Consider the following 17,523-nt stretch of genomic DNA (forward strand, 5'->3'; position numbering starts at 1 on the left):
TTTAACCACTTGCCGCCCACCCACCGTCAAAAGACAGAGGGGCAGCGTGACTATATATATTAAATCAGTACATAATAAATAGTTAAAAATCATATACCAATTCAAATACATTTTAGATTGCTTAAAATTCTATTATAAAAACAGACTATAATAAAAATTATTAGGGTTTTCCCGATTCCACTTTTTTAAGACCGAGTACAAGTACCGATACTTTTTTTCAAGTACTCGCCGATCCTGATTACCGATACTTTTTTTAATGTTATGTGACAGTTTTCAAAGTACAATACAGATTAGGTGGCACTGATATGCAGCACTGATGAACACTGATAGGATTAGGTGGCACTGATATGCAGCACTGATAGATGGCGGGCACTGACAGATGGCACTGATGGCTGGCACTAACAGATGGCACTGATGGCTAGCACTGACAGATGGCACTGATGGCTGACACTGACAGATGACATTGACAGGTGGCTGGCTCTGACATATGGCAATGACAGGTGGCTGGCACTGATAGGTGGCACTTATGGGCATTGGGCACTGATCAGTGGCATTTATGGGCACTGATGGGCAGGCACTGTCATGCCATGAGGAAAAGGTGCTGCGACACCCATCTTAGTACTCCTTGCACTCTGCCTCAGCAGCGGCCATCTTGTTACACCCAGCCCAAACTATATAGGCCGGGTGTAATAAGATGTCTGCTGCTGGATTACTGCAGCCGAGTGCAGGGTGTACCAAGATGGGCGTACCAAGATGGGCGTTGGGATGTCCACCTGCTGACATCAACACAGAGCGTCACTTCCATTCTGCACCCTGACTTCCGGTTGTGCCGAATCGCTTCATCCTCTGTCCCAGGTATCGGATCAAGCATCAGGAGCATTTGTGCGAGTACAAGTACTCGCACAAATGCTCAGTATCGAATAACCCTAAAAATGATATTTAATAATCACTAATAAAACAGTTAATATCTAGCTCTACGTTTAAACCATTGGGGGTAAGAGTATCTGTGAAAAAAATCCAATAAATGTCACGCTTGGAGAGTTATTTTACCATATTTGAACCTTTCCATACTGGCTTTATAGGTCTACACCCCAAAACTTGGTCAGGGTTGAGAGAAAAGCCATGGTGAATGTGCCCCTGAAGTGGCAGTTCAGGGGTGCCATAAAATCACTGTGAGTGAGGGTCACTTTGATTTATGGCACCATGGTCACTTCACCACGCACACTTTTTTCACATCTGCCTCTAGGACTGAGCCTTTTGGCTAGGACCAGAGGGATTTTTTTTTCTTGCACAATGGTCACTTTTTACTTCTCCCACTTCCTTTTGCCCACTTTCTATTTATTTACCCCTTGTTATTCACTTTTTGAATCTTTTTGTTTGATGTGTCACACGTTTTGTCACAGTGTAATTAATAGGGTGTGGGTCCTCGGGCCTACCCTGAAAGTCTTGGAAGAGGGTGGACATCGTCTTCTGGTTTGGTTTGTCTTCTCTCATGGGGTCTCCCTTTGGGTGGGACTGTTTCAGCAGACCTTCTAGAGAACGGGGGTCCACTTGGTTTCGGCCAGATGGGCCCAGTGAGTACCACAGTCCCTGTCTGGAGCCTAACAACCTGGGGGATCAGGGTAAGGTCCTTCCTAGGGAGGACCTTGTAACACCCGTTGCACATTATGGGTGTGCATTTTTTTTGGCACTGGGTGGAGTTTTTTTTGTGTGTTTCACACGCCAGAAGCATTTAAATAAAAGAAACAAAAAAAATATATAAAAATGTTCTGGGAAAGCCCATGGAGAGCCTGCCAGGAGTCTGATGAAGTCAGAGAACAACACTCACCTGGGCAAGTTGGGTGAAATGAATATCACTGGAATGCTCTCCCCCTCAATTCTGTGGAAAAGATGATGGAGGAGCTTCACAGGAGGACAACATAAATCAGATTGAACTGATCCCACAGAGTCACCAAAGCATAATCTGTCATAGCCAGAGGGTTTCTAAATACACCATATTACCAAAAGTATTGGGACACTTGCCTTTACATGCACATGAACTTTAATGGCATCCCAGTCTTAGTCTGTGGGGTTTAATATTGAGCTGGCCCATCCTTTCCAGCTTTAACAGCTTCAACTCTTCTGGGAAGGCTGTCCACAAGGTTTAAGAGTGTGTCTATGCAAATGTTTGACCATTCTTCCAGAAGTGCATTTGTGAGGTCAGGCACTGATGTGGATGAGAAGGTCTGGCTCGCAGTCTCCACTCTAATTCATTCCAAAGATGTTCTTTCTGGTTGAGGTCAGAACTCAGTGCAGTCCAGTCAAATTCCTCCACCCCAAACTTGCTCATCCATGTCTTTATGAACCTTGTTTGTTCACCATACCCAACATACTGACATTGCTTTACATCTTTTTGCATGGTCAGAAACCATAGTTAGTGTAGCACAACACTGATATAACAAAGTATATTGGCATTGAGTATTGGAATAGGACTCCGCAGATACAGTCAGAGAATGGGAACGTGATCATTTATTTGATTGCTGAAATACTATTAACTCAACAAAAGGAGAAAAAAAAAACTTAATAAATAGGGGATCTTTTGTGGTGCAGTGAGCAGAGGCACACTGTCACCAAGTGCCCTTTGCCCCAGCCTCTAGTACAAGGTGGTATAGCCAGAAAAAGGGTCTGCAACAGGTTTGGGAAGCCTAATCTGAGCACTAGGAATGAGCTTCAGACTGATCAGAAGTTGGAGAGATGTGTGGTTGCCCATAGCAATGATTGTGATGTCAGGTCTGCGGACTAGGTGAGAAAAGGATTGCCTACAGAGGACTGTAGTACGTTTAAAGCAACACAGCTTTGTGTGAGAGAGAGAGAAGTCAACGTATTTGGGAGATCGAGCAAAGTGCATCTGGGAGAGTGCCATCTCTCTTAGCAACAGAAATAGTGTGCTAACTAGAAGGAGGAGCTACAGGGGAGATGTGTCTCAGGGTCCCACCAAAGATATGAGTGGAAACGTACCACGCCTGGAATGCAGACAACTGGGGAACAGCATTTTTTTCTTGTGCAAGATTTTCAAATATCGCTGGAGATAATGTTGTTGTGAAAAAGTCTTTGTCTTTAAGCCCATGTTCCTATTGAAAAATGTTTGCAGTCACCCTGGCAACAGTGAGGAATTTCTTGTTGTGCCTGCAAGGGGTGCTAAAGAGTCAGAGATGCATGCTGTAATCTCACCCCATGGCCACCTGAGAGAGTTGGCCAGTACTACTCAGGGTAAAAACAGAGGTTTTAGTTGCTTACTGTACTACCACTCCTAAAGGAGATGCTTGGTCATCTTTTCTTCTCCCTAATGATAACTCACCCTGTCCAAGCCCAAAACACACCCATGCATTAGTAATAAGGCAAACAGGGTACTTAATAAAAAATGTTTCAAAGGAAAGTGCTCAGGTTTAGAATAGAATCAGTAGTGGTCATTTGAAGCGGTTTTGCCTGGTAGAGGGAGAATCTGAATGAACATGAAGAACCAGGAAGAGAGACTGTGTGGGAGTAACCGGAAAGAATTTGGACCCGCAGAGGGGCTCCTGTTTTTGCCACACGACAATGTCTAATTGAAAGGGGCCCATGGGGCATATAAAAAACTGTACAAATAGAAAGTAGGCCATGAGGTTTTGGTTAGTCTTATCTTAAATATGTAGCGGATGACATTTGGGATCAAATGTCACACGCATTGTAAATTTAGTTTTTGCCTCAGGACCCTATGGTACTGAGGGTTAACACCAGTCTGGCCAGGCCATGTTTGAAGTTCTGCCTGGTAATGTGAACGGTGAGGTGCACATGACAGGCTAGAACCAGGTCTGGTTGGATGTTTGGGCATGGCCAAGCCGGCTGAGGAGTCTGGTAGGGGGTACATAAACAGGTATGGGTCACGTGTTCGGGGGCTCCGGAGCTGTTCGTGAGACCCGTGTGGTCTGTTCTGGTTCCAGGACCGGGGTAGCCCTGTGAGGGGTCCCGGTCGCAGGGTGTCGGACATCCCGCAGCATGTTCCTGTCAGTGGCCCCTGATAGACTCGTCTGGTCTGGGGTGGAGATCCGTCTGTTCACGGGTCTCGGAACCTGCTGGTCCGAGGCGCTGTAACTGAGGGAGGATTCAAAGTGTCCGGGTGTGCTCTCAGTTTGGAGGGACATCACAGCTCGTAGAAGTGACCGGGGGAGGACTCTTCAGAGGAGGGCCGACAAGTGGCATCCTGAGAAGTGCCTGGTTACTGAGTTGGGAAGGACATTGATGAGTTCACACTTTTCCAGTATCTCAAAGGAAGCGGGAAACATTCAAGGTATGGTTGGAAAAAGTTTCCTGTTCATCTTTCGTTGATTGTTCAAGTTTTGAGTCAACTTGCTGACTGCCATGATCTCTGGCTAGAGGTCTGTTCAGCCTTGAAGTGCCCAGCTGCGAGTGGCTACTCTCTAGGTGGAAGTAGAGACTTGTTAAACCTGCAGTTCAAGGTACCTGAGTTCTTCACCCGTGCCCTCTGTTCCCGAAGAGACTGTGCTTTTTGAAAGTTCTACTGCAAAATAAAACCTTTTGAAAGGACTTTATCTGTGTCAGTGTACAAGTCATTGGGTATCAACCCTGGGAACCCCTAGACACAGAATAACAGGCCAGGAGAAGGTAACTGGCAAGCCCATTCAGTCAAGGCCACCCTGCAATGGGTTGTAGCTACTACAAATACATTTCAGAACTACACACCACAGCATAAATGGTAAAACAAAGTCAACAGATTACAATAAAAATTAGGGATGAGCTCAATGTTTGGGTCAAACATAAGTTCGACTCGAACATCGGTTGTTTGCCCGTTCACTGAACATCTAACATTATGGAACATTTGCGGAAAATTTGAGTGCTGTGGAACGCTCCATAATGCATGGCGAGATCGGCGTGCATTGGTGTATGATGATTGGCCAAAGCATGCACCTGACCTGCATGCTTTGGCCAATTGCAGCGTGCTCTGCGGAAAGAGTCATAATTGGCCAATCATGGCTCAGGGGGACGACGCCCCACACTATATAAGGCTGCTTACATGGTGGCTGTGTGTAGTGTTGTTGGGGTGGATAGAGAGATAGCTTGAGTTAGATTTAGCAGGCAGGTTATTCAGTTAGTGGCAGTGTATTATATATATATATATATATATATATATACAGTCACTCTAGTATATATATATATATATATATATATATATATATATATATATATATATATATACATACAGTCTTGTATACATATATATATACTCTGCATCCATTGAAGCTTATATCTACAATGCATGCGGTGGTGTACTGTTTCTAATAAAATTCAGGTGGTGTATTAATATATATATATATATATATATATATATACATTCTGCATCTAGTGTAGCCTATATCTACAGTGAATTCAGTGGTTTACTGCTTCTAATACACTTCAGGCGGTTTACAAAGTATCTAATACAGTGTGTATGGTTTCTACTACACTTCTGTTGGTGTACACAGTATACAATACATTGCAGCCATAGTACAGTTTCTAATACAGTGCAGGCGGTGTATACAGTACATCTAGTATACAAGTAAAAACGCAAAAACAGGGTCAAAGATTTTCTGCAATGTCCACCGATCTCTCACCAATTGAAACCATGTATTTAATTTTATAAATGAGAGTCCATGTTATATCAAAATCCATATGATTATACTTATAAAAGCTGCCATCCAGTAAAACAAGGGAAAGCATTTAAAAATTAGCAACTCAACGTCCAGGGCTTCCATCAATAAGGGACAGAAAGCATGTTCCAAAGCCTGTGAAAAAAAGTGTTACCTCTACACCCAGAGGCGCCTCTTCCTTTGCTTTTTTTTTGCTTTTTTTTTTTACACTACATCTAATACAGTGTGTACAGTTTCTACTACTTTTCTGGTGGTGTACACATTATCTAATACAGTGTGTACAGTTTCTACTACACTTCTTGTGGTGTACATAGTATCTAACACAGTGTTTACAGTTTCTACTACACTTTTCATGATGAATACAGTACAGTTTCTACCACACTTCTGGTAGTGTACACAGTACACAATTACACAGTTTCTACTACTTTGCTGGTGGTGTACACAGTATCTAATACAGTGTGTACTGTTTCTACTACACTTCTTGTGGTGTACATAGTATCTAACACAGTGTTTACAGTTTCTACTACACTTTTCATGATGTATACAGTACAATTTCTACTACTTTTCTGGTGATGTACACACTATCTAATACAGCGTGCACAGTTTATACTACTTTTCTGGTGGTGTACACAGTATCTAATACAGTGTGTACAGTTGCTACTACACTTCAGGTGGTGTACACAGTTAACAATACAGTGCAGCTGTACTACAGTTTCTAATATTCCATGAGCACCTACAGTAGGCTGTCCAGTCCTGGGCACCAGTCCTCAGGAAGGATGTACTGGAAATGGAGTGAGTACAAAAAAGGGCAACAAAGCTAATAAAGGGTCTGGAGGATATTAGTTAGGATGAAAGGTTGCAAGCACTGAACTTATTCTCTCTGGAGAAGAGACGCTTGAGAGGGGATATGATTTCAATATACAAATACCATACTGGTGACCCCACAATAGGGATAAACCTTTTTTGCAAAAGGAAGTTTAACAAGACTCGCGGCCACTCATTAAAATGAGAAGAAAAGAGGTTTAACCTTAAACTGCGTAGAGGGTTCTTTACTGTAAGAGTGGCAAGGATGTGGAATTCCCTTCCACAGACGGTGGTCTCATCGCTGGGCATTGATAGTTTCAAGAAACTATTAGATAAGCACCTGAACGACCGCAAAATACAGGGATATACAATGTAATACTGACATATAATCACACACATAGGTTGAACTTGATGGACTTGTGTCTTTTTTCAACCTCACCTACTATGTAACTATGTAACTATGTAATACAGTGCAGGTAGTGTACACAGTATCTAATACAGTGTGTACAGTTTCTACTACTTTTCTAGTGGTGTACACAGTATCTAATACAGTGTGTGTGTGTCACGACCGTCCTGGCGTTCCGATCGCACATGGGAGATCTACCCGCAGAAGCCTGTTGTCGAGAACCTGTCGTTTCCCTTTAGCGCGTGTTAACGCGAACGGACGCACGCAGGTGCGCGTTGGCATGAACGAGCGCACGCGGGTGCGCGGGGTCACGAACGGGCGCACGGCCACTCGCGGGGGCACGCTGACTCGTCGTGCGACCGTTTTGGTGCCCTAAAGGCTTCTTAAGGACTCTGCTTCCGTTCCCCTCTTGCTGTCCAGTCTACAGCGTGTTCGGAGATTCTGCTACCTGTTACCTGTTACCTGTTGCCTTGATTCCTGTGACCCGGCTTGTTCTTGACCACGTTCGTTGCTGCCTGCCACCGACTACCTGCCTGTCTGACCACGTCTCTGCCTCTTCCCTTGTACTGTTGTTGACTGCCTGCTGCCGACCCGGCCTGTACCCGACTCTGCTGTTCCTGCAGATCCGCTCGGATCTCCTGTGCCTGCTGTCTCCGCTGACGATCGTCTGCCTTGCCAGTCCATCCACTTGTGCCTGCTGTCACCTGCCGATTGTCATCAGCCGTATCTACCTGCTGTCTGTGTTGCTGCTGACTATCCGGACCTGCCTTTACTTGCCAGGCACTTGTGCCCTCTGAACTTTTGAATCCCTGTTACCACCTCCAGGGGTTCTCAAAACAGGGGATACGAGAGGCCGCTCCCTGCATTCCGGGCTCGCCTACTAGGTACGTGACAGTGTGGTTTCTACTACACTTCTGGTGGTGTACACAGTACACAATACAGTGCAGCTGTAGTACAGTTTCTAATACAGTGCAGCTGTAGTACCGTTTCTAATACAGTGCAGGCAGTGTACACAGTATCTAATACAGTGTGTACAACTTCTACTACACTTCTGGTGGTGTACATAGTATATAATACAGTGTGTACAGTTTCTACTACACTTCTGGTGGTGTACACAGTACACAAAACAGTGCAGCCATAGTACAGTTTCTAATACTTTTCTGGTGGTGTACACAGTAACGAATACAGTGTGTTAAGTTTCTACTTCACTTCTGGTTGTGTACACAGTACACAATACAGTGTAGCCATAGTACAGTTTCTAATACAGTGCAGGTGGTGTACACAGTATCTAATACAGCGTGTACCGCTTCTACTACACTTCTGGTGGTGTACACAGTACACAATACAGTGCAGCTGTAATACAGTTTCTAATGCAGTGCAGGCAGTTTACACAGTATTTAATACAGTGTGCACAGTTTCTACTTCACTTCTGGTGCCATATACAGTATAAAATTCAGTGCAGCCATTGTACAGTTTCTAATACAGGGCAGACAGTGTACACAGTTTCTAATACACTTCAGGCGGTGCATATGCTCACAGGCCACTAAAACAGGGAAAGCAGCCTCTGTATTTACAGTCAACATTGGTGGTCGTGGACATGGTGCATCCTCTGCAGGTGGCCCTGGGGCACGCTCAACTTTTTTTTGCTACTGGCCATGTTACTGAGCCACAACATGCAGAAGAGTTGGTGGAGTGCATAACAAAGCCATCATCCTCCTCATCCTCTGTCACCCAGGGTCAGAGTAGTTTCCTTTCCAATGCAGCTGCCAAAGTGGCCTATTCCACCGGCTCCTTGTCCACAGTCACTCCTTCCGTAGCCCCAACATCATGCACGGAGGAGTCCCCAGAACTATTCAACCACAGCGTCAGGTACTTGCTTCTGGAGGATGGGCAGTGATTTGAAGGCTCTGATGTTGGTTCCCAGGTTGAGGAAGGGGGTAATGCAAGCCTAGAGAGAGGGGATGCTACAGAAGGAGAAGAAACTGGCAGTCATGTTCACCCAGCTGCAGGATACTACCAAGTTTGCTTCAGTGACAAGGAGGGAGAGGAGAGACGTGTGCAGTAGATGGAACCATTGCTGTTTGCAACCTATGTCAGGAGCAGATCAAGTGTGGCCAGAACAGCAGCCGCTTGGGCACCACATGCTTGACCAAACATATGACAACCTGCCATGCAGTCCATTGGCAACAGCACTTGAAAGACCCACATCAAAGAAAAAGGCAGACTTCTCCTTGCTCCTCATCTGGGACCTCCAACCCTACTAGACCTCCAGTCCTCTCAAAAACCTGCACTGAGAGGAATGAAGGTATAGCAATAGGTGTCCCAAGTACTTGCAGCCAATCTTCTAGCAGCACACCACCATATGATTTTAGCAGGCAAAATTTCCAACCCCAGTTGCTGAACCGTAAAAAGAAATGCTCACCATCTAAATGCTAGCTTGGCCAAATTGCTAGCACTAAAAATGCTGCCTTTTCAGCTGGTAGACTCTGCCCCTTTTGTGAATTTGTGGAATGAGCTGTACCTCAGTGACAGGTTCCAAAATGGCCTTTTTTTTTACAGAAGGCCATTCCCGCTCTCTACCAGCATGTGGAATTTAGGGGGAGCATCCATGCCATTTTTTGGGGTATTTTTTTATCTGTATTGCCGGGATCCAACAATACATTACAGCCTCGAGCAGTTTTAAATGACATTTTTTCCTCAGAAATGTAATTTTGCTGTGGCACTGTTATAAACATGGGAAAGATGCACTACTATACAGGCATACGAAGGACACCCCCCCGGCACGAAATTTAAAGGAATATTTAATTTATATTGTTTCACTTTAAGCATTATTAAAATCACTGTTCCCGAAAAAAAAAAAGTCAACTTTCATTTTGCATTGATATACATGTCCCCTGGGGCAGGATCCAGGTCCCCAAACACTTTTTATGGCAATAACTTGCATATAAGCCTTTAAAATTAGCACTTTTGATTTTTCATGTTCGCGTTCCATAGACTTAAACAGTGTTCGCACAAATTTGTTGCCTGTTCGCGTGTTCCAATATTAGCTATGAGCTTCTGAGTTGAGCATGAGTTTTAACCCAACACATTTGTAGTTTATATTTGCTGACAAAACAAACTAATGCTGCTGTTTGCCCCTGTAGCAACTACCTACCCATAATGCAGTTCTTAGCCTCTGAATTTACATCAGGAGTTTTAGAAAAGCCAATAACAAGGGTTTTCTGATGTGCCAACCCTTAATGTGCTTTGCAGTGATAGGGAAATCATAGGGAGTCCTGCTGATAAACTGAATTTCCGACGGTGTAGGGCTTGTAGGCACTGGTCTCTTAACCCTTGGTCTACCAGCTTTTTTTGTACCACCTTGCCCTGTATATAATGAATAAAAGTTTTAGTATAGTTATATTTATTGTAAAACTATTAATTATGAATTTTGATTATAATTTTAGCTAGTAAAATATTGATTAACCATGAGCTACTAAGCAATGCTTACTCATTTGGTGATAACAAAGTGTATTCTCCATATTTTGAGCACTAATTGTGAAGAATATTTCCTCATATTATTTTGCACATAAATTCACAGCTAACAATAAAAATTATAAAGAAATTGGCAATTGAGAGAAACATGATATTTTGATATGTATGTGTAGGGCATAGGTAGTTAGAATCATTATGCTAATATCATGAATTAGTTTCACTGTTCACAGTTCAAACACATCACTTTTAGATTCTTAGCATACATTTTTTTTTTGCACACACAACACACTGAGTTTTTCTGTTTTTGCTGTTAGGGCAGACACTTCAACATGCTTTCTTTCTTGGTGGTTCTTTCTGAGGTAGAAGTTTGAGGAACGTCAGGGCCCTTAGATACTCCAGACAGTGCTTTCCCAAGAATTGTAAGGATTCTTCTGCCATTGTTCTTACATTTACCACTGTGGAACATATTTTTGTCTATTTAGATACATCTCATCTGTATCCACCCCTGATGAGCAAGCAATGATCTGATGCACGTCGGGTTTTCTGATGCGTGCATTTGTATATACTGCATTGTATAATGTTTGTATAAACTTTATTTATTCCCTTTATTATGTGCAAATCCATTGGCTGAGCTAATATGCAATATTATCCATGCATGTACATTCATTTTAATAAACATTTATACTACTATTACTCTTGTTACTAAGTGGCTAACTGTAACCACCTAATTTAAAGTCCAAGGGCGACTCTCCTTTTTTTGTATATGTATATAGGGATGGAGGTGTAACACTGGTGACTGCAGACCTTTTATTTTATTTCTATTGAACCCGGGTGGAAGACACCCATTTAGCCCAAAAACTGGCCTGCTGTCACCACCAGCCACTGTGTTTCACAAATATATTTCATATACATGTTTTAGCCTTTGACCTTGCCTCCAACATGGGTGATGTTCTGTGGCCTTTGTGTCTTTTGCTGTCTCCTCTGGCGGTTGGTGTTTTTTTGTCTGGCATGGGAGCTGCAATATGCTAAGGGAGATTTTTGTCCCCTGCTGCCCCCCCCCCTTGTCCTACAGATTTTGTGGACGGGCCACCAGCATATCGGCGCTTCCGCGGTTGCGCTTTCACCCAGTGGTAGTGCAGTTTGTCACCTTGGATGGACGGAAGTCCACTGTGCATGCATACTCCCATTGCCAGCTGACGCCCTGGTGTTGGCTCACCAATCCATCCTCGCATGGCGTTGGGAGTGGAGCGGACAGGACCCCTGTTGGGGGTAAAAGTCAAGGTGTGACATGGCTGAGATCACTTCCTTCACTCACCAATACTATGCACATCACAGAGATAATGATGGACGAACTAATGGAAGGCGAACCTTAAAAACCTACAGGTCATATTTTCAGCCACAAAATACTTTCTAGCTGTGCACACATAGTCCCACCACATGGACACTGACATAACAAAAGTATGAAGTGAATCTGGGATTGACAACGACAAGCATTCTTTTTTTATCTGTGAAATTTTGACAATTCAGGAGCACATGAAGGCCGTGGAGGAGAGGCAGGGTCAGGGCAGGCTATGAAGGGGGTGCAGTAGATGATCAGTGCCACAGTCAGGGCAGCGCAGTCCTGTGCCAGTGTCCCAGTGTGCCAACCTGTGCTTGAGCCCCTCCCTCTGCCCGGCCCTTACCCCCACCTATGCAGGGCACCACTAAGGTGGTCTGGAGGTGCCAGTCCAGTGCTGATCCTCAGCCATGGTGCTGGCACTGCCTGCTTATTGGCTTCTCCGCTGCTATCTTCCTCACTGACACCAGCACTGAGATAGAACACTGACACCAGCACCGCGATAGAGACTGAGCACTGACACCAGCACCGTGATAGAGAGCACTGACACCAGCACCGAGATAGAGAGCACTGACACCCCACCTGCACCGAGATAGAGAGCACTGACACCACACCAGCACCGAGATAGAGAGCACTGACACCACACCAGCACCGAGATAGAGAGAGAGCACTACCACTGACACCAGCACCAAGATAGAGAGAGAGCACTGACACCAGCATGTGACAGTGAGCACTGACACCAGCACCGAGATAGAGAGCACTGACACCAGCATGTGACAGTGAGCACTGACACCAGCACCGTGATAGAGAGCACTGACACCAGCACCGTGATAGAGAGCAGGGCACCACTAAGGTGGTCTGGAGGTGCCAGTCCAGTGCTGATCCTCAGCCATGGTGCTGGCACTGCCTGCTGATTGGCTTCTCCTCTGCTATCTTCCTCACTGACACCAGCACTGAGATAGAACACTGACACCAGCACCGCAATAGAGACTGAGCACTGACACCAGCACCGTGATAGAGAGCACTGACACCAGCACCGAGATAGAGAGCACTGACACCCCACCTGCACCGAGATAGAGAGCACTGACACCACACCAGCACCGAGATAGAGATAGAGCACTACCACTGACACCAGCACCAAGATAGAGAGAGAGCACTGACACCAGCACCGAGATAGAGAGCACTGACACCAGCACCGAGATAGAGAGCACTGACACCAGCACCGAGATAGAGAGCACTGACACCAGCACCGTGATAGAGAGCACTCACAACAGCACCGTGATAGAGAGCACTGACACCAGCACTGAGATAGAGAGAACTGTCTTTGGGGGTGCACACAGCAGAGAGTGAAGAGGGTGCAGATCGAGAGGATGAGGAGGGTGCAGAAGAGTAAGGCTGAGTGAGCCACTCAACCAAGTCTGGTGCGTCATTTGACGTAATCGAACGCACCTTCTGCAATTTGCCACTTTGGCTCAAGCCTGTTGCTCCTGCCCTACCCCTACCACCCCTACGGAAGGGCCTGCCTCTTCCTCTGCCTGTCATTTTTTAAATGACCCTGTGACAAAAGTTTCTAGAGAAGTGCAGTATGTATGTGGAAGAAGGTATATAACACCCCACTTCAATCTGTTGTTTTTGGGGGCCACTGGTCTATCACACCAGTTATAATACTTTTTTGATTTGCGTTTGTCGCTGCTGAGCCGCTCAGCAGTCACAATGCTGCACAGTGGAAATGCACTATACTATGCTTTCTATATGTGCAAGTATTGTATACGTGCATTACACCACTATATACTGCACACCAAATAGTACACCTATACCAGTCCTTAAAAGGACCTTTGTGGACCTAATAGTAGCCAGCTTGTAGCTAGTGAATTGCAGATTGTCCTGGCTCCAAAAAACAAACTGTCCCTCCCTACACTGAGAAATGACAGCTGCAGAATCGGTCAGCAGCACTGCATGTAGTGCACTATAATATGCTTTCTATATTTGAAAGAAAGCATATTATACGTGTACAACCCTATATACTGTACACCTATAAAAGGACCTTTGTGGACCTAGTAGCAAGTGATTTTCCGACTGTCCCAGCTCAGAACACCAAACTATCCCTCAGTCCCTACACTGATAAAAGCTGTAGAATCGGGCAGCACTCAGCAGCACAGCAGTGCACCATAATATACTTTGGATATTTGAAAGACAGTATATTATACGTGTACAACCCTATATACTGTACACCTATAAAGGGACCTTTGTGGACCTAGTAGCAAGTGATTTGCAGACTGTCCCTCAGTCCCTACACTGATAAAAGACAGCTGCAGAATCAGTCAGCACTCAGCTCAGCAGTCAAGTATAATAGGCTTTCTATATTTGAAAGAAAGTATATTATACGTGTACAACCCTATATACTGTACACATATACCAGTCCTTAAAGGGACCTTTGTGGACCTAATAGTAATAGCTAGTGATTACGCTGACTGTCCCTGCTCCACACAGCGTCCTGTCCCTACACTGACAAAAGACAGCTGCAGAATCAGTCAGCAGTGCACTCAGCAATCACCAGCACAGCAGTGCACCAGAACCCTATATATTGTACACCTATACCAGTCCTTAAAGGACCTTTGTGGACCTAATAGTAATAGCTAGTGATTAAACTGACTGTCCCTGCTCCACACAGAGTCCTGTCCCTACACTGACAAAAGACAGCTTCAGAATCCGTCAGCAGTGCACTCAGCAATCACCAGCACAGCAGTCAGCAGCAGTGCACCGAACCCTATATACTGTACTACACCTATACCAGTCCTTAAAAGGACTTTTGTGGACCCAATAGCTAGTGATTTGTGTCACTACAGTATCTCCCTGCTCCACACAGTGTCCTGTCCCTACATTGACATAAGACAGAATGTAAAATGGCCGCCAGATCAGGTCTATTTATAAGGTGGGGGAATGTCCAATTGTCCATGTGCTGAAATGTCTCAATTGGCTGTCCTGTACCCCATGATGGATGTGTCATCATGGGTCAAAGTTCTTTCACAATGTAAACGCATATGTCCGCCGGGCGAACAGCGCCAGAAGTCCGCCGGTTTGGCGAACATGCAAAATTTGCCGCAAACCGACCGCCGGGCGAACCGCAAGGCCATCTCTACACAGAGATTTCCATTGCTGTTCAGCTGTTTGTAGATCAAGCTAAATACACTCTCCCCACCTTAGCACTTACTTGTTGCTTCATCTGCATTCCCTGCACTTTTTGTTTCATTTAAAACACTGCTTTACACAGAACCTTTTTCCTCTTTTCTTACTATAGGTGTTGATTTCCCAGACAAACACATTTTTTCAGGATTCACTTTACTCATGGTCTTTATGTCTGCTCCATTATTGGATCAGGTTAGTTCACATATGTTTCTATACAAATAATTGTACAATTTTTGTCTACTCTGCTTATTTAGCAAGGCTTGACATACATACTTATGCTAGAGTATACATGCTCTCATACAAAATATTACTACATTATATAACTTGTTGTTCATCTTACCAAATTTGGCAAATCATTGAGAGATATACGGCTATGTTTACAGCTGATATCTATCAAGTTACATACTGAGACAATTAGGACCATTCACCAATCACCTTCACCTATGCCATGTCTGCCGCCTGGCATCCCCCTTTGGGGTACCCGTGTTCGTCTTCTCCCCCTCAGCTCCCGTGCCATACTCTGGCTGCTGCCGTCTATTTGGGGGTTCAGCGATGGAGACTCTGGTTTCGTTCATTGATAAGTATTGGGCCGTTTTGCTCTGGCCCATTCTGCCATTGTTCTTACATTTACCACTGCGACACATCTTTTTGTCTATTTAGATACATCTCATCCACATCCACCCCTGATGAGCGAGCAATGATCTTGTGAAGCGCCCGTCAGGTTTTCTGATGTGTGCAATTGTATATACTGCATTGTATAATGTTTGTATCAACTTTATGTATTTCCTTTATTATGTGCAAATCCATTGGCTGAGCTAATATGCAATATTATCAATGTATGTACATTCATTTTAATAAATATTTTTACTACTGTTACTCTTGATATTCAGTGGCTAACTGTGATCACCTCATTTAAAGTCCAAGGGCGACTCTCTTTTTTCTGTATAAGATTTGTAAGGAAAACCTTCATTTTGTTCGATTTATTTGCATTCCAGTCTTCCAGTTTTTATGAATTGTTCCAACAATTGTGATTTTCTTCTCCAGTATTTTTTTAGCTAACTGCAGGCACGTAAAGAAGTTATCACAAGTGATGTTTCTTCCAGAATGTAATATTCCTTGAGCAAAATCCATTACCACTCGCTCCCCCTGATTCACTTCCCTTCTTTGGTCTTGACATTTCCCAGTGTGCACCTGAATAGTAAATAGTTACAGTATCTCACAAGTAAGTGCGCCCCTCACATTTTTGTAAATATTTTTTTATATATTTTCATGTGACAACACTGAAGAAATGACACTTTGCTACAATATAAAGTAGTGAGTGTACAGCCTGTATAACAGGGTACCTTTGCTGTCCCCTCAAAATAACTCAACACATGGCCATTAATGTCTAAACCACTGGCAACAAAAGTGAGTACACCTCTAAGTGAAACTTTCCAAATTGGGCCCAATTAGCAATTTTCCCTCCCGAGTTACAAGATCTCAGGTGTGAATGGGGATCAGGTGTGTTAAATCGCTCTCACTCTCTCATACTGGTCACTGGAAGTTCAACATGGCACCTCATGGCAAAGAACTCTGAGGATCTAAAAAAAAAATGTTGCTCTACATAAAGCTGGCCTAGGCTATAAGAATATTGTCAAGACCCTGAAACTGAGCTGTAGCATGAGCTGCAGTATCTCACAAAAGCACTCACTTTTGTGAGATACTGTATATTTGCAGATGAAGATGGCAAATCAGTTTAGCTGCTTTCACACTGGGGCAGCGTTGCCAGTAAAACGCCATTATTTTTAGCGGCGCCTTGCCATAATTTTTTGGTTTAAAAAAGAGATTAGAAGGTTTAAAAAAAGGGTTAAAACGACCCATAAAGCGGCGTTTTGCTGACGATTTGGTGGTGCTGCCCATTCATTTTAATGGGCAGGAGCAGGGTATACACCGCTCCTGCACCGCTCCAAAGATGTTGCTTGCCTCAGTGTGAAAGCACTCGGCCTTTGACACTGAGATTACAGGGGAGCAGTTTTGCAGGCGCTATTTTTAGTGCCTGAAAAACACCTCAGTGTGAAAGGGGTCTTAGGGTGGTAGGTGCTGTGATGGTGCTATCATCAGAATCCGAGTTTTCTTCTACAAGGGTGTAATCTTTTTCGTTTTCTTAAAGCGGGAGTCCACCGGGACTCCGCGCTTTTTTTTTTTTTAAAAGCCAGCAGCTACAAATACTGCAGCTGCTGACTTTTAAAATAGTGACACTTACCTGTCCAGCGCGCCCGCGATGTCGGCACCCGAAGCCGATCTGTAGATCGTCACTCGGGTGCTGCCGCCGCCATCTTGGGTATGGGAATCAGAAAATGGAGCCTTTCGGCTTCATTTCCCGGTTCCCTATTGCGCATGCGCGAGTTGCAATAAGGACGGTCCCCGCTGCCTCTGGGATCTGTGTGTTTCCCAGCAGGCAGCGGGGCACTTGCGGAAGGAGGCGGCACTTGCGGAAAGGGGCGTAATCTACGCCCCTTTCCGCAGAGAACTATCCCGGAAGTGGGTGCAGTTACCTGGATTATCCAGGTAACTGCACCCCCCTCCCCCCTGAAAGGTGCCAATTGTGGCGCCGGAGGGGGGGAGGATTCCGATGAGCGGAAGGTCCATTTTAGGGTGGACCTCCGCTTTAATCT

The sequence above is a fragment of the Lithobates pipiens genome, unplaced genomic scaffold, assembly GCF_037356315.1.
Source record: "Lithobates pipiens isolate NorthernLeopardFrog02 unplaced genomic scaffold, aLitPip1_a1.2 Scaffold_19, whole genome shotgun sequence".
NCBI lineage: Eukaryota > Metazoa > Chordata > Amphibia > Anura > Ranidae > Lithobates > Lithobates pipiens.